Genomic DNA, 18,755 nt, shown 5'->3' with positions numbered 1-18,755 from the left:
GCGTGAATTATCCTGTTTGGAATGCTGGGGCACAATCTTTTTTAAATGCATGCTTGGGAAGACTCAACAGAAAAGCATTTGGGATACAGCCCGTTCCTTTTTCCATGCAAAACTGCAGCAGATCAATGAATATTTTAACAAAGAACTATTTCATTAAAAGGGTTGGTTGCTTAATGAACTGTCCCTGTGAGCCATCAAATGCAATGGTTCTCCACTCCCCCTCCTCTTAACAAAGGCAAAGATTCATATCAGGAAGAACTAGCTTATCAAATTACCGTAATAGCCTGTGTAGAATATGCACTTTTTGAGAAGTGCTTGTAAGGGAAACTGGGAATGACATGGGGAAAATAATACTTTTTTCCTTTTATAGAATTCTCCTGTATGATTCTATAAGATGTCTAAATGAAAAATGATAAAAGAGATTACATTACATGAAATAGAAAAATCCCCTGAATTTTATCTTTTAGGTATAGCTAAACAGAAATATAAAAAAGATATTTTTTATCTGGTTGTACATATCTTAACAGTGGCCAGGATAGCTTACGCACAAAATTGGAAAGGGGAAAATGTTCCCAAAAAAGAGGATGTAGTTAAAAAAAAATTGGATTGTGCAGAGATGGATATGATGACAAGAAGGCTGAATGATCAAGAAGAATCTGATTTTTATATTATTTGGAACAAAGTTTATACATGCAGGGCCGCCGATAGACGGGTACTACAGGGAGCACGCTACCGGGCCCCGGGCAAATTGGGGCCCGCAGTCAGCGGCTCCTTGCACTGAGCTCCCGCTCGTAGCTGTCCCCTGGCTCCTGCTCGATGCCACGGTTTTCGGCGCTGTCCTGCTGGGCCCCAAAGACGGAAGGCAGGAAGAAGGAGAGCTCCATTCTTCTCGCCTTTTTCCCGCCTTCCGTCTTTGGGGCACAGCAGGACAGCGCCGAAAACCGCGGCATCGAGCAGAAGCCGGGGGACAGCTGCGAGCGGGAGCCCCAGGAGGGAAGTACCGGCAGCGCCCCGCCCAGCTGAAGCTTCACTGGCGTCGGCGGCAAATGTCCTTTGTGGCCCGGTGGGAGGGGGGGGCTGCAGCGGCCGCAGGCAGTCGCAGGGAGATGGCGGCAGCGAGAGGGAGCTCCAGCTGGGCTGGGGGTTCGGGGGGGCCATGAACGCCGCCCGGAGCCAATGGCTTCTTTTGGGCTTACTTGAATTCCTGCTGCTGGTAAGCGCGCGCGGGTGGCCGGGTGGGAAGGGCGAGGCGCGAGGGGGAGGCAAGTGGAGAAGCGGAGAGAGAGAGAAGTGGACCAAAAGAAAGAAAAGGGAAAGAGAGGGAGGGAAACAGAAATGGAGAGGAAGGAAGGAGGGAGGGAGGGAGGGGAGGGAGGGAGAGAAGGAAGGAAGAGAAAGGAGGGTAGAAAGAGAGGGAGAGAGAGAGGAGAGAGAAAGGAAGAGGAGAGATAGAAAGGAAGAGAGAGAAAGAAAGAGGGATAGAAAGAGAGAGAGAGTGAGAGATGCTCAGTGAGCCTTTCTTTGAAGTTGCCTTTCTTTCTTTCTTTCTTTCTTTCTTTCTTTCTCTCTTTCTCTTTCTCTCTTGCTCTCTTGCTCTTTCATTCTTTTTTCTTTCTCTTGCTTTCTTTCTTTCTCTTTCTTTCTCTCCTTCCTTTCCTCCTTCCATTTCTTTCATTCCCCCTCTCTATTTTTATTTCTCTTTCATTCTTTCTTTCTCTCTTTCTTGCTTTCTTTCTTGCTCTTTTTCTTTCTCTCTTTTACCTTCCCTTCCTCTATTTCTTCTTTTCTTTCTCCTTCCTACCTTCTTCCCTCCCTCCCTTCCTTCAGTCCTTCCTCTCTTACTCTCCCCTTTCATACGTTTCCTTGCTTCCTTCCTCTGTTCCTGTCCCTTCCCCCTTTCTTTCTTTCTTTCCTTCCTTCCTTCCTTCCCTCCCTCCATTTCTTGCTTTCCTTCTCCTTCCTCCCTTGTTTCCTCCCTCATTCCCTTCTTTCACTCCTTCTTCTCTTACTCTCCCCTTTCACACCTTTCCTTGCTTTCTTTGCACCCTTCCTCTGTTCCTGTCCCTTCCCTCTTTCCTTCCTTCCTTCCCACCCTCCGTCCATTCATTCACCCATTCCTCTCTTGATCGCCCCTTTTACCATTCCTTCCTTCCTTCCGATGTGGGCCTGGGCCAGCAGAGTAGTTTGCTTTTGCACCCCGTCTCGAGCTCCCTTGGTGCCAACCCGGCCCTCCCCACTTCAGAGAGAAGGGGGAGAAAGAGAGAGAGAGAAAGAGAAAGAGAAAGAGAGAGATAAAAAGAGAAAGATAGAGGGAGGGAGAGAAAGAGATAGAAAGAGACAAAGAGAGGGGGAGAGAAAGAGAGAGAGAAAGAGAGAAAGGGAGATAAAAGAGAAAAAAGAGAGAAAGAGAGATAAAAAGAGGAAGAGAAAGAGAGAGGGGGAGGGAGAGAAAGAGAAAGAGAAAGAGAGAGAGAAGGGGAGAGAGGGAGAGAAAGAGGTAGAGAAAGTGAAAGAGAGAGGGAGGGAGAGAAAGAGATAGAAAGAGAAAGAGAGAGGTTGGGAGAGAGAAAAAAGAGAGAAAGATATAAAGAGAAAGAGAGAGAAAGGGAGAGAAAAAGAGAAAAAGAGAGAGAAAGGGAGAGAAAAAGAGAAAAAGAAAGAAAAGTAGAGAGAGAAAGAGAGACAAAAAGAGAGGGAGAGAAAGAGAGAAAGAGAGAGAGAGAGATAGAAAAGCAGGTGGGGGGGGCACATTTATTTTGCCAGCCCTCGGATGGGCCATAGGGATCCAGTGTATGTGGAGGGAGAAGTCCCCAGCTTCTGTTCTGCAGAGGGGAAGCCAAAGCCCCCGCATGGGTTATGCAGAGTGCCAGTGTTTGGGGCAAGGTGGGGGGTGGGGTCTTCCTTAACCCCCATTTCTTTGGTGGGGCTAAGAGGCCTGCCCAGCAGGGCTGATGTGTTGCGGAAGGTCTTGTCGAGGGAGACCAGTGGAGCCCCCCACCCGCTCCCATCCCCAGGGAAGGGGGTTCTGGCATCACTGCCACTGGCTTTGGAAAGAAGCCCCCGGCCTCTTCAGGGGGTGGAGGGAGGGGTCCATAGCACAGGGCTGGACAATGGCTGAAGACAGTTGACTGCAGCTTTCAGAATTCCTCAGCCAGGAATATGAAGAAGACAGTTTGAAAATTTAAAAGGGAAGGAAGGAAGGAAGGAGGGAGGGAGGAGGGAGGGAAAAGAAAAAGAAGAGAAAAAAGGAAAGAAATAAAAAGAAGAAAGAAAGAAAGAGGAAGGAAGGAAGGAAGGAAGGAAGGAAGGGGAAAAAAACAAAAGAGAAAAAAGAAAGAAAAAGGGAAGGAAGGAAGGAAGGAAGGAAGGAAGGAAGGAAGGAAGGAAGGAAGGAAGGAAGGAAGAAGGGAGGGGGGCCCCAGACACTTAGGCTGTATGGGGCCCCAAAATTCCTGATGGCGGCCCTGTATACATGGATAGATAAGAATAAAGTTGAAAATAAAACTGTATGAATATAATCAAATGTTATTGATATTTCTTGTTGCTATTGTTGTTGGTTTTTTCTTTTTTTTCTTTTTTATCAATTTAACTCTATGTTTATTAGAATATGCAAACAAAATTCTTCTTTTCACTTAGAATATTACTTTGACTTAAAGATTTAAAATTTTATCCTTTTTTCTGTATTAAAAATTGACTTCAAGAAAAGAGGGGTAATTGTAATCCCTACTATGTGTTTAAATGTTGGTGAGTTTGAATGTCTTTTTATTGAAAATTAATAAAGTTTATATTTTTAAAAAAAGATGTCTAAATGGACCCATATTTACCTAGGTTAAAGGAAAGCAACATTTTATCAGCCAAGAGCTTCATTCCATTAAAAAAAAAAAATCTGCTGAGGCCTGCTTGTCAATGGGGGTGAGCTTTAATCAAGCCATAGGTGGAACCAAACCAAAAACAGTTGGAGTTACAAAACACCAGCAATTGCCTACTTCAGATTTAGCACAGCTAAATTCTGGATGGAACTGAATCCTTTAAGTTTTATCCTGAATGTATTTCAAAATACATAAAACAGTAATGAAGAACATGTGAGACGGTTGTAGATGTAGTGTTGTTTTTCCAAAAGTCTGGGTACAGAGAGACTGGTATGTTTATTTCACTCCCTAAATAGGAACATGAACATGAACATGAAGTGCCATATATTTCAAAATACCATTGTATTTTTAAGAAAGGCAAAATTTACCCACCTTTTCCTTTTTGCTAGAAACCATTCATATTATAGAAACATAAAAGACTGATGGCAGTAAAAGACCTCATGGTCCATCTAGTCTGCCCTTATACTATTTTCTGTATTTTATCTTACAATGGATGTATGTTTATCCCAGGCATGTTTAAATTCAGTTACTGTGGATTTACCAACCATGTCTTCTGGAAGTTTGTTCCAAGGATCTACTACTCTTTCAGTAAAATAATATTTTCTCATGTTGCTTTTGATCTTTCCCCCAACTAACTTCAGATTGTGTCCCCTTGTTCTTGTGTTCACTTTCCTATTAAAAACACTTCCCTCCTTAACCTTATTTAACCCTTTAACATATTTAAATGTTTCGATCATGTCCCCCCTTTCCCTTCTGTCCTCCAGATTATTGTGGCTATAGTCCACTAAATATACTGGTTTATGATAGTGGTAAAATCCCATTTGTTTTTACTCCTGGTTATGTGGGCGTGGCAGGGGGAGGATATTGATGGGCGTGGCAGGGGGAGGATATTGCAAAATCTCCATTCCCTCCCCACTCCTGGAGGAAGGATATTGCAAAATCTGGGGGCAGCCAGAGATGGTATATGCTGGTTCTCTGAACTACTCAAAATTTCTGCTACTGGTTCTCCAGAACCTGCTGGATTTCACCCCTGTTCCGTAGCTTTTATTCACACAGGCATGGTTTTGCATGGAAGCTTCATACATCTTTTCAGACATGGCAAGAATTAACAGCATTTGGAGGGCAAAGGAAAGATTTTAAGTTTGCTAGACATGAGTTTTCTTTTTATTACTTGTTTGCACGTGCACATTTTACAATATGAGCTGCAAAGTCAAGAAGGATATTTTAGATAAATGTTTCCTGCTAGTCTCAGGATTCAGAGTAGATACTCTAAGGGTTCACAATGAACTGATGAAGAGACTTTAGAGGAGGTTCGTGGCAAGGGAAGCCCACAAGTATTTTATACGACCTCCAATTTGTGCTCTGATTGGTAGGAAGCTCAAGTCATTACAGAGCAGGAAATGAACCTTAGCTTGTCAAAGAAACAACCCATTTTCCATCAGTTAAAATTAAACCACCTTTCTTTTTTTTAAGATAAAATTAAAGGTGATGATTGGTGATTACTTTTCTGTGATCACAATTAATTAAAATGCCCAAGATGAAAGCTGTTAACAGATCATTAAAAGGTGGCTGCAGGAAGGCTAGCTAGCATGGCATTAACTCCCACCGATCTGAAAATGTGGCATCCATGAAAACCAAAGGAATTCTAATATCTAATGGTATCAAGATGTCCGAAAAATAGCATGCTCCGAGTCTTCGGAGAGGTGCAGCATACAAATCTAATGAATGAATGAATGAATGAATGAATGAATGAATGAATGAATGAATGAATAAATAAATAAATGCTTGGGAGGGAAAGCTATATAATTTAAGGGCATGTGGGATATTATATTTGAGCTAAAAATTACAATTTAGTATTATATTTTTTCAGTAGTGATTTATAGTGCTTTTAAAACATCATTCAATCATTCTTGTCCTAGTGCAACAATAATGAGGACAGACTTTATAGTGCTTCTATGATCACTAGGTGATGATGGTATAAAGGTCTTACATACTTAAGAACATGTCTAGATTGGACAATGGTGTTACTTGGGATTAGAATAAAAAAGGTCAAAACAATATCCATTACCATGCAAGTAAAACTTGCCCCTTTTTACATGCAACATCCATAAAAATGTCTTTAATTATGGACACCATGTTACCCTTTTTTCTCGTTTAACATTTTCATTGAATTATAACATAAAATAAGATACAAAATACAAAAGTGAATAGGAAAATGGTGGGGAACAAGAGAGGGAAGAGAAGTGAGGAAGGGTAGAAGGGAAAAAAGAAAAAGTAATACTGACTTCAGACTCTCTCTGTTGCACTAAAATGAGGCATTAACATCAAATCACTAATTATATTATATTATCACATAATAATATAAACAAGTCATTTCTATAAAGATCTATCAAACATAATTGGAAAAACCTAAAATCAAAGTTTCATTATTTTCCACTTCCAGCACAAAGTTCAGAAACAGTTTCCATGTGGAAACAAAAGTACTTATATTCTTTTAATCAAAATAGTAAATTTTGCTATTTTAGCCAATTCTGTTAAATTTTGCAACCATTTGTCCATGGAAGGAATCAAAATGTCCTTTCATTTTTGTGCATACAATAGTCTCCCCACCATCAACATATATAGCAAGAAAGTTCAATTTTTTTCCATCCAAGTCTTTTCCATTAGTCCCAAAAGGAAAAAAAAATGGTTTCATCTTTATCTCCATTTTTAAAAAGTCTATATTAAAATATGAATCATACTCCAATTTTTTTTTTGCTTTATCACATGTTCATCATGCATGATAAAAAGTCCCTTCTTTTCTTTTACACTTCCAATATCCATTTGACGTACCTTTACCCTTCACCATCTTGCCCTTTTTAATACTACTGCCATCATTCATACCCCTGGGCTAGATAAGGGAGTTTCCATGTTCCTAATTGTTTTCCTATCTCTAATGTAGCATAATTAAGGATGCTTCAAATTGTGGAGGTTAATTTCCATTTATGAAATCCTAGAGTTTATGGATTATAATGCTATTGTTTGGTAGAAATATGCTCAGACATACAGTGTTCCCTCGATTTTTGCGGGTTCGAACTTCGTGAATAGCCTATACCACGGTTTTTCAAAAAATATTAATTAAAAAAATACTTTGCGGCTTTTTTCCCTATACCACGGTTTTTCCCACCCAATGATGTCATATCTCATCGCCAAACTTATAATTTTTGCAAATAAATAACAAAAAAAATAATTATTGTTAATAAATAATTATGTTTATAAATATCAGGATCACTAAGTGTCTTATTCAATGGTGAGTACCAGTAATCTCTACTTCGCGGAAATTCGACTTTCGCGGGCGGTCTTGCAACGCATCCCCCGCGGAAATCAAGGGAACACTGTATTTGACATTAAAAGTGCAGAAAGAGAGACAATTCCATGAAGGTTGCCAAGTTCTTCAAGATGTGTACCACTGCCAATATAGTTGCTTGCAACAGGGCAAGGGAGAGCAGTTGTCAATTTTTCTACTATTGTAGCTTGTGTCAGATGCTTATGACAGTCAAAAAAATTTCCCATGAGCTTAATTGTTGCTAAACAAATTTCTTCTTTAACTAGTGGGAGATAGGATGCTCTCCAGGTATTTCAACATGTTCACTCCTACAAACAGCCATTAACTAAGCTGTTTATTCCTCACCTGAAAGCAGCATCTGTGTATGTTACTACCACTGGAGTAATTGCTATTTTTACTATCAGCTTTTAATAAAGTGTTAAGTTTAAAGAAAATGAAAAGTCATGTCTGTATGAAGGGTAGTTTAGACTAAGGATGATTCTAATTTTATAACTAGTGTAAGCTCCAATGAATTAAGTGATTGCTGCATCCTAAATCAATTTGCCTAAATGGTAAGATGTTTTAAGAGACATAGTTAATCTCTCTTCCAATTGGATTCAATGGGAAGGAAAAGTAAAAGCAAAAAATAAAAGGTCACTGGGTTTAAAATCAGCAAAAAAAAAAAAAATGCCCACTGTGCCTTGTAGCCTTGCATCAGCAAACTAAAAGGGCTGGAATAAGGCAGATTTTCTGCCACATAATCACAGACACTCAATGTGATTGCTCTACCTGATGGTGTTATTCTCTCAGGCATATAATGATCTCATATTTCTTAAAAAAACAAGAAATAAAAAATGCAGCCTATATTGTATCTTTAAATTTACTGCCTATTCCAAGATTTTGTCTCCTATAATTGGGTCAACCTTGCCGAAAAGCCATGGGTTTTGCAAATATTTTTTTTAATGGGCTGGGCCTGTATAACAGCCAACAGGTAAAGATTACCCTGGCATCAAGAGGCATTAATAAGGAAGATTTTTCTTTCTGGCTCATTTCTCCCAGATGTGCCACTGTTAAGAACCAAAAGGCTGCTGTCTAAAAAAATGTAGCATCTTAAGAACTGTCCGATGCACCTAGATCAACTGTTTTATGGAGACAGTTAGGCAAATGCAAGAGAGTTCTTTCCGATTCTTTTAGAATTCTATTTTTTTCTTTTTCACCTGAAGATTTCAAGACATAGTTCCACAAATGAATTCAGAAAGTAAATTTTATTTGCCAATAGTATTTGTCTATTGATTTCATTTTGCAATTTATTTACAAATAGTTCTAATATCATTTATAAACTAACATTTCACAGAGTTGAAACAAAAATAGTGATCTGGAAAGAGAGCAAAAATCTATTCAAAAAGACTTATATGGGCTCTTGTGCATTATTCTTTCTCTCTCTCTCACCTCTCGTTTCCTTGCCCTAAGTGTTTATTCTTGAAGTTTTGCAACAAAGCATGCTTAACCTATTGATGTTTGCCTGAAAAACTACAGCCTGTTAAGGTGAATTATTAACTATTCCTGGGCACGTTAAACAAAAGATGGAAAATAACTGTGCAAATAAGTCTTGCCATAGTAAGCAATATTGTAATTAATAATGAGAAGGAATACTATGATGTCTCAGGAAATAATCTTTCCATGCTAGAATTCTCAATGGACATTGTCTTTATCAGCTTCTGCTCCTCTGAATATAGAATCATATCGGTCTACACCATGTGGGCTGTAACTCCCAGAATTTCTCAACCAGCATAGCAACGTGTCTTAAAGTTGCCAAGGTTGAGAAATACTTGTCCACATTACTAGCCATCTTTATCTCAAAACCATGAAAAATGTCACCTTGTAGATTAGAAGAATCATGAGAAAGTCAGACCATTTTTTTCTCCTGTTGACTTGACAATAACATTGAGTCTGCATCTCCATAAAGACAGAATACCTCCGGGACCACCTTCTGCCGCAGGAATCCCAGCGACCAATTAGGTCCCACAGAGTTGGCCTTCTCTGGGTCCCGTCGACTAAACAATGCTGTTTGGCGGTACCCAGGGCAAGAGCCTTCTCTGTGGTGGCCCCGGCCCTCTGGAACCAACTCCCCCCAGATATCAGAGTTGCCCCCACCCTCCTTGCCTTTCGTAAGCTCCTTAAAACCCACCTCTGTCATCAGGCATGGGGGAATTGAGATATTCCCTTCCCCCTAGGCTTATAAAAAATTTATGCATGGTATGTCTGTATGTATGATTGGTTTCTTAAATTGGGGTTTCTTTTTAAATTAACTTAAATATTAGATTTGTTTATATTGTTCTATTACTGTTGTTAGCCACCCCGAGTCTACGGAGAGGGGCGACATACGAATTTGATTAATAAATAAATAAATAAATTTCTTGAAGTAAGGTCCATTTAACTTTGTGGCGCTTACCAGGGGTGGGTTCCACTTACCTTCACTACCGGTTCACATCAAGCCCGCCCCCATGAATGACTTCACTTCTGCACAGGGGTTGGCTACTGCCCGGACTGGGGGGAGGAGACAGTGGGGGTAGCAAAAATGGAGCTCCACCCCAGAGCACCCAATTTGCACTGAAAGATGTTGAAAGAAAATGTAGGGCGTCCTGCATAAGTCACACCCACAGTGTGGTAGTAGAAATTTTGGTAGCCCTTCACTGCTTCTGCGCCTGCTCAGATGGTAGATTCAGCCCAAAACACAGGTGAGGAGCTGATCAGCTGTGCTTCTGGCAAAAAAATAAAGGTCAGTATTAACTCGGGAGTGGGCAGGATGGTTTTTTTCAAAGCACAGATTGAGCAGAAGCTATCAAACTACAGAAAATTTGGTCAAAAATTCAGAAAAAAAGATGGCAGCAAGCACTGACGGAATCAGATCTGTGACACCAATGGATCACTAATGGTTTGGGCGATCTAGTCCGAACTGTGAAGACCCACCCCTGGTGCTTACTTCTGGCTAGATATAAATAAGCTGGGTTCATTTCTACTGGGAAGTTCAACATCAGTTTTACTTCCTGGGATTACTTGCCTGTGATTTATTAGCAGTGCAGGAACAAGAGCTTCTCCTCCTAAAGTGGCATGGAAAACCTGTGAGTGAGTGTGTGTGTGTGTGTGTGTGTGTATGTGTGCTTGCGTGTGTGTAAAACACATTTTTGCTAATAATGAAAATGAAGGGAGACTAGTATAGATCTATTTCAAGCTATTTAGCTCTCATCAGCTCGCCATACCCTTATCGGATTTGGACCCGGGCAGTCTGCCCGTAAGGCAATAGCTTTAACCTCTAGGTCACAAGTTCTTCTCCTGTCTCAGCTTCTGCCAAGGAAGAGTTACATGTGTGTTTTTTTCCTTTCTGTCGAATCACCCTGGTATACCCAAATATATGAGGGAGCATACTGCTTCCTTTTTGCCTATCGGCCTCTCCAGGGGCCATCCAAGGCAGTTAATTTTTATAGCCGACAAACTATATTCTATATGTGTAACATATTTTTACTAATAATTAAAATTATCAGAAAAATCTGATAGGTGTTGTGGTTAGCTCTGGCCCAGCTCCTGCCCCAAGGAATGTGCAGTTGGATGTTGGGGAGACATCCACATGCTGCAAGCCTGTTTTGCTCCTAGTGGAATCTGCCGACGAAGTCTTCTCTGACCAAGGAGGCCTGAGTGACAGGGAGTAGGAAAGTTTGGCAGACAGCCCAGGAGGAGATCAATCATCTGTATCATCTCTGGATTCTGAACAAGAATTAATGACACATCCACGCATGCATAGAGTGATGCATAGGAAGCAACAACTAAAGGATTATTACAAGAGAAAATGAAGCCACCTGTGTTTGGGTGGGGCTGCTGTAATTAGTGCTGCTGCTATAAATAGCAGCCTGTGGGTTTGGCCGTTGTGGAGAATTATCTGATCGTTGTGTTTCATGAATGTCTTGCTGACTCCGACCTTTGTTTGTTGACTTTTCACCACTTTGAAACCAAAGCAGAGCAAAGTGTGTTTTACTTCATGGAAGAAGAAGGGCTGTGACTTTTTTCACAGCTGCAAGCTAAGTACTTATAAGGGACTTGTACAAACTACCAGGTTGTTTTGGGACGAGTGCTCTTTGCAATACAAAAAGAGTGCTTAGTTTATTTTGAATTTTGTGATAAAGAACATTGTTTTGAATTTTCAAACGTGTGTGTGTCTGAAATTTGTACCTTTGAATTTTTGGGAGGCTCTTACCAGAGAGTCCGGCAGAACAGATAGATAGATAGATAGATAGATAGATAGATAGATAGATAGATAGATAGATAGATAGATAGATAGATAGATAGATAGATAATCCTAATCCTACGTAATACCTTTCTTCTATTCCTATATCTCTTCTTCTATTCTTTCATTGATATGTTCTATTACTATATCTTATTTTCTATTCTTTCTTAGATATATTTTACTATGAGTATCTCCTCTATAACCTTTATCATGTATTTTACTATGTGTGTGTATATATATATATATATACCCACTAAAACCCTCATTATGGATTGGACAAAATAAAAAATAAATAAATAAAGATGATAGGTAGGTAGATAGATAGATAGATAGATAGATAGATAGATAGATAGATAGATAGATAGATAGATAGATAGATAGTCCTTGGATAGGGGTGGCATACAAGTCTAATAATAATAATAATAATAATAATAATAATAACAACAACAACAACAACAACAACAACAACAACAGCAACAACAACAACAACAATAGATAGACAGAGGTAGAGATAGATAAAATCAGAGAGATAAAAACCCCATGGGTTCCAGATAAACAGAAACTACACCTCCCAGAATTCTCTAGCTGGCATCTCTCATATACATTAAGAATACAAGATAGTAAAAAAAAGAAGGAACACGGCATGACGGTGGGCTTCTCATGGGGGGAGCAAAGAAGGGAAACAATAGACCCTGAATTGCCATGGATTGGAGGCAAAATGGATTCAGAATTGCTTATTTGGGCCCTGTTTACTTTCCAAGAAGGAGGCTGGATGAGGTTAGCTGTGTGCACACACAGTGAGGCAGACACATACATACCAAACTGCCCTCACACCCTTGGAATCCAGCAGCTGGGTGCACAGTGGCAGCAGACTGTTCTCATTACAGACCAATGAGGCTGTTTACTCACCCAGCTGGAGATGGTTAGAGAGTGATAAATAATGAAAGAGAAAACATGATTTTCCCCTCTGTGGTTTCTACTTGTGTAACCATATGTCACAGCTCAATACGTCGGCATTTTTGCGCATTCTTTTTTCAGGAAACAGTTTATTTTTCCCATACAGCGGCTTCCCCCACCCACCCACCCCCTTTCATTTTTTGGTTCAGTGGCAAGCGTTTTAAGGTTTGGATTTCCTTAAGCTCAGGCTTCTGTCTGCTTCAGGAGTTTATTTGTCACAACGACAACAATCTTCAATAAGTACACTCCTTTCTTTTAAGTGTAATTTTCAGAGTTCGTTTTAGGGATATATTGTGTGGAGCTCAGCATCAGCACAATGGACTCTCAGCTTTGATTCTGCGGTGAACCTGATCCTGAACTTTTTCTGAGGGTCCTGTTGCATAGTCCTCTCTTTGAAGAACTGTCAAAAAACAGATTTTGTTTTTTGTCCAGTCAAAATCCAGTTTGAAGAAAAAGGCCCATAAGATCAGACAGCAGGAGCCTTGAAGTTGTCTTTTGGTAGTGAGCATGTGTACAGCAGATTGAGTAGATGCTCATCTCATTTGGTCTTACCTCCTGTCCAATAAAATGAGATGCTTTTTATTCTCTCTCTAGATTATGCAATGTATTTCTAAATGTGAATACAGTGTTCCCTCGATTTTCGTGGGTTCGAACTTCGCGAAAAGTCTATATGACAGTTTTTCAAAAATATTAATTAAAAAATACTTCACAGTTTTTTTCCTATACCACAGTTTTTCCTGCCCGATGACATCATATATCATCGCCAAACTTTTGTCCGCCTTTAATAAATATTTTTTTAATAAACTTTAATAAATAAACATGGTGAGTAATAATCTAAATGGTTGCTAAGGGAATGGGAAATTGTAATTTAGGGGTTTAAAGTGTTACGGGAAGGCTTGTGATACTGTTCATAGTCAAAAATAGTGTATTTACTTCCGCATCTCTACTTCGCGGAAATTCGACTTTCGTGGGCGGTCTCGGAACGCATCCCCCGTGAAAGTCGAGGGAACACTGTATATCACTTTTGCCCTATTCATCTACTTACAAAACAATTCTCATTCCACTCAGAATCATTCTGCATATCTATTTTTCTTTCATTTCATCCACTATGTCATAGAATGGAAGAGAAGAGAGGAGAGGAGAGGAGAGGAGAGGAGAAGAGAAGAGAAGAGAATTTTTTATTGGTGCATGTGCTCTCAGTATAATAAAAGAAAACATAAGTTTGTCAAGAATCATAAGGTACAACACTCTGAGGTCCCTTCCAACTCTGTTATTCTATTTTATTAGCAAAATAGAAAGGCTGCAGGCGTGAGTGGTGTAACAGGAGAAGCATGAAAATGTGGACATAGCTTGCTTAGAGAGTGGCTGTGCTGTTTGTTTAGTATGTTTATGAAGATTGTATTTGGGCCTTATAGTTAGAAGAATATTACATTCTTCTCCTGTAAAAAGGGAGAGATATCAAGAATGAATGTTAAAACTGTAAAGAACTGATTTGTTAAGCATACTTGAGAAGATGTTTAGTAACATCCCGATTGAAAGATATAAGATGTGACGATGAATAACACTCAACATATACTGTGTGGCATGATTCCATGGTCTTTCAAGACTGAAGGATGCCAATGCAATATGCCAGACAAAGGTACATGGACCAGATTTTGGCTCTTTAACAGATCACTGGAAAATGGAAGAAAGAAAAAAAGTTATTGTGTGTCTATTATAGAAAAATGATAAAATTAAGAGGCATAAATAATGGAAGGTAGTTTGTGAACATAGAATTGAAGGTTGGTTGTTGAATGCTATCAGTGTACAATGGAAATAGAACATAGAAAGAATGGAGAACTTAGTGAATCATTTAATATTGAATGTGTAATAAGATAGGATGTTGATATCCCTGTTGGTTGTTTAATATATTTTATTTATTTATTAGATTTATTTGCCACCCATCTTGCCCTGCAAAAGTATAATGAATGCTTGTGATGACATCAGATGTGCATTGGTTAGGATGTGAAAACATATGTATTTAGAGGATATGGTGTTGATTGAGAAGCCTAACATTTTGCAATGAATATTAGATAGAATGAATAATGCCATAGAATCAGAATTGAAAATTATTTTATCCAAGAGGAATCCAGTTATGAAAGCAGGGGTAGTATGTAGTCCATGTTTTTTGAAAGAAGATATGGAGAATGTGAAACTTATTTTTAGCTACATTTCTTCTTTTTTCTTCTCTCGTGATTTGCTTTTTTTGGCTTAGCATTTCTTACATATTTTCTGTGCTCAGCATCACAATAACTATGCTGCAAAAGAGTAGCATGACTGATATGTGTGTTTATATACCATATTTTGCGGTGTATAAAATGCACCGTTTTCCTCCCTAAAAGAGGCTGATAATTTGCATGCGTCTTATACTTTGAATGTAGCTTCCCTCCCCTCCCCAACCCTAACTAGCTGCTAACAATCTTCCCAGTTCTTACTGGCTTGCAAGCTCTTTCATTGTTACTCTCTGCAAAGAATGTTTTCCAAAAACTAAGGTGCACCTTATATTCTGGTGCGTCTTATACTCTGAAAAATATGGTATGTATATATGTCACTATTTTGCTGCATTGATGTTATGCATTCTATAGGCACAAAATCATTAGGTAGTACAATAGGATATTTTACTTGGAATAGCAAATAGTATTTAATGTTTAAAAACAAATGAATGGGTGTTCATGAGATAAGATTTAAGTCACTGTTTAGGAATGAATATTCTACCTATTAGCTTAATCAAACTAAAATTTAGATTTTTTTCAGAGCACCATTCAGTTTTCCAGATGAGAAGAGAGAGAGAGAAAAAAAAATCTAAAATTAATTAGGAAGCTATTGGATATGCCTTTATATGCTTATTATCTCAGTTGCTGGCAGCACTTCTCTAATGTCAATCATAGCAGGGATTTCATCACTTAGCTAAAAATACTGAATTGTAGGAGAATGCTCATTACTTCCAAACCAAAAGACAAAGCAGCAGAGTTATGTATATGTGGGCTACAATATTCAGAACCTTCTGCAAAGAGAAAAACTGAAAAGTGTCTGAACAAGTTACCCTACATCACTGATTCTATACAAGAGTTCACCTATGATGATCTGAGTTTCTACCTTTGCTACTTTTACAGACCTCTGCCATGTCAACAGAGTCAACAGCATATCAGCTAAGCCACAATTTCATACAGCTGAAATGTGCACCTCCTGGTCACCTTTGGAAAACCCACTTTCCCTTCAAGTACAGATTAGGCAAAACCTGGCTCAAAAACCAGTAAGTGTGAGGGGTTCTTGGAGTCCTAGTAGATGATCACTTAAATATGTGAGGCAGCAGCCAAAAAGGTGAACACAATCCTTGGTTGTATAAACAGAGGCATAGGATTAAAATCATGTGAAGTATTGTACTGCTTTATAAACCCTTAGCAAGGAATGCTGCATCCAGCTTTGGTTACCACATTACATGTATGTATGTATGTATGTATGTATGTGTATATATTTGTGTGTGTGTGTTTTAAAGGAAGCAGAATATAATATAATATAATATAATATAATATAATATAATATAATATAATATAATATAATATAATATAATATAATATAATATAATATAATATAATATAATATAATATAATATAATATAATATAATATAATATAATATAATATAATATAATATAATATAATATAATATAATATAATATAATATAATATAATATAATATAATATAATATAATATAATATAATATAATATAATATAATATAATATAATATAATATAATATAATATAATATAATATAATATAATATAATATAATATAATATTACATTACATTACATTACATTATATAATATACAATACAATACAATACAACAACATATATATATATGTTTTAAAGGAAGCAGTATGCTCCCTCCCGGTAAGGGTATGCCTAGCTGATGAGAGCAAAATAGCTTGAAATAGATCTATACTAGTCTCCCTTCCTTTACATTATCAGCAAAAACATGTTACACACATACACACACACACATGAAAAAACTAAGATGATTAAGGACCTGGGGACAAAAACATGAAGAACTGTTGCAAGAATTGGGTATGGCCAGGCCAGAGAAAAAAAGGACTAGGTCTCTAGGAGCTGACATGATTGCAGTATTTTAATATTTGATGCATTGTCACCAAGCAGAGGAATGTCAACTTATTTTCCAAAACACCAGAAGGCAAGACAAACAACAATGGGTGGAAACTAATCAAGGAGAGAAGCAACCTGGAATTGAGGAGAAACTTCCTAATGGGACAATTGACCAGTGGAAAAAGCTTCAGAAGTTCTAGGTGCTTCATCACTGGAGGTTTTAAAGAAAAGGCTGGACAGTCACTTGTCTGAAATGGTATAGGGTTTCCTGCTTGAACAGGGGTTTGGACTGGAAGACCTCCAAGTTCCCTTCCAGCTCTATTCTAATTAAGGTTCGTAAAGGTTTTCTGTGGTTTGTTTTCCTCCTGTTTCCATGTATTGTGCACTCCAGTTCAGGTTTCAACTCATTTACTCTAGGTCAGGGATAAATACCGAAATGAACTTCTGGTTATTTGCAATATTGCTGCATGATTCAGGATCTGAACTATCACATTTCCCTAGATTTGGCTGTTCTGGTACCCTATTGAAATACTGACCTTGGAAGGATGGAAGGCTGAACCAATCTAGAGCTCGTCAGGATTGAGCTCCAGACTGTGGCAGAGTCTGGGGGAACATTTTATACATTTTGTCAACTGGCATTGTGTTGAAAGTAAAGTTTTTGAGAATCTTCTGCATGTGGTTGCAGTTTCCTTCCTGAAATTGTGATACCAATTTCAGAGCAACCAATAAGGAGAAATGCTTTTGCAAAACCTTGGGAATATATATATATATATTATGGACACATATTATAAACCTATTTTTTTAATGGAAGAAGAAAGGGTGGCTGCCTGTTATTTCATACAAGAAGCGAATGGCAATGAAAGCAACTATTGACAAATCTGAAATGAAAGAGGAAGCATTGATTGTGCTGCATTTCCTCTGATCATATTAGATTGAGCAATGATGGGCTGAAGGTGCCAGCTGTGACCTCTTTATTTGCAAGCATGCAGACACCCTCATGCAAAAAGTGTTTTCTATCATTGAGTCTGTCATCTGCGCCTCTATAACTTTCTGGTTCGGATCTGCAACCCAACATGATCTACACAGACTTCAGAGGATGATCAGAACTGTAGAACAAATAATTGCTGCCAACCTGCCTTCCATTGAGGACCTGTATACTGCACGAGTCAAAAAGAGGACGGTGAAAATATTTACTGACCCCACACATCCTGGACACAAACTGTTTCAACTCCTACCCTCAAAACGTCGCTACAGAGCACTGCACACCAAGACAACTAGACACAAGAACAGTTTTTCCCCGAACACCATCACTCTACTAAACAAATAATTCCCTCAACACTGTCAAACTTTTTACTAAGTCTGCACTTCTATTTTTACTAGTTTTTTCTCATCATTCCTATCGCCCTTTTCCTCCCACTTAGGACTGTATGACTATAACTTGTTGCTTGCATCCTAAGATTTTTATTAATATTGATTGTTTCTTCATTGCTTATTTGACCCCTATGACAGTCATTAAGCGTTGTACCTCATGATTCTTGACAAATCTATATTTTCTTTTATGTACACTGAGAGTATATGCACTAAGACAAATTCCTTGAGTGTCCAGTCACACTTGGCCAATAAATTATTCTATTCTATTTTATTCTATTCTATTCTATTCTATCAGAGGACCAAGGTGGGAGAGAATAGCTATTCAATTGAAAGCACTTTGGATTGATGATGGAAGACGGGGTATTGTGGCAGAGTTTGTACTCGCAAATGCCAGAGGCTGAAGCATATGATCTAATCTGGTTATGGTGATATATTTGAAAAACACTTAAATACTATTTACTTTTACATGGGCCTGCTATAGCTGGACTGCAAAATGGCAGAGTGAGGTATTTTTTTAAAAAAAACAACAACAACAACACTTTTTGCTTCTGTCTAGTGATCACATGGATTTTTTCAGTGCAGCTCTGATAACTCTAATGCGACAGGCATCTTAAAGCAGCAGTACCAGCAGTGAGTTGCTCCCAGTTCAGCCCGGTTCTAAGAACTGGTAGCAACAGTGATGGGAGGCTCCTCCCACGCACCTGGGATAGTTCTGAGCATGTGCAGAAGCATTGCACGTGCACGAAACTTGTAGTAAAGGGTTTCAGAGCCCACTAGTGAGCACGACTTCTCTTTTCCCAGTTTATGGAGCTGTGCCTTCAAAAGGAACTGCT

The sequence above is a fragment of the Erythrolamprus reginae genome, chromosome 3 (assembly GCF_031021105.1).
Source record: "Erythrolamprus reginae isolate rEryReg1 chromosome 3, rEryReg1.hap1, whole genome shotgun sequence".
NCBI lineage: Eukaryota > Metazoa > Chordata > Lepidosauria > Squamata > Dipsadidae > Erythrolamprus > Erythrolamprus reginae.
The sequence above is the reverse complement of the archived record's forward strand: the minus strand, read 5'-3'. Positions refer to the sequence as shown.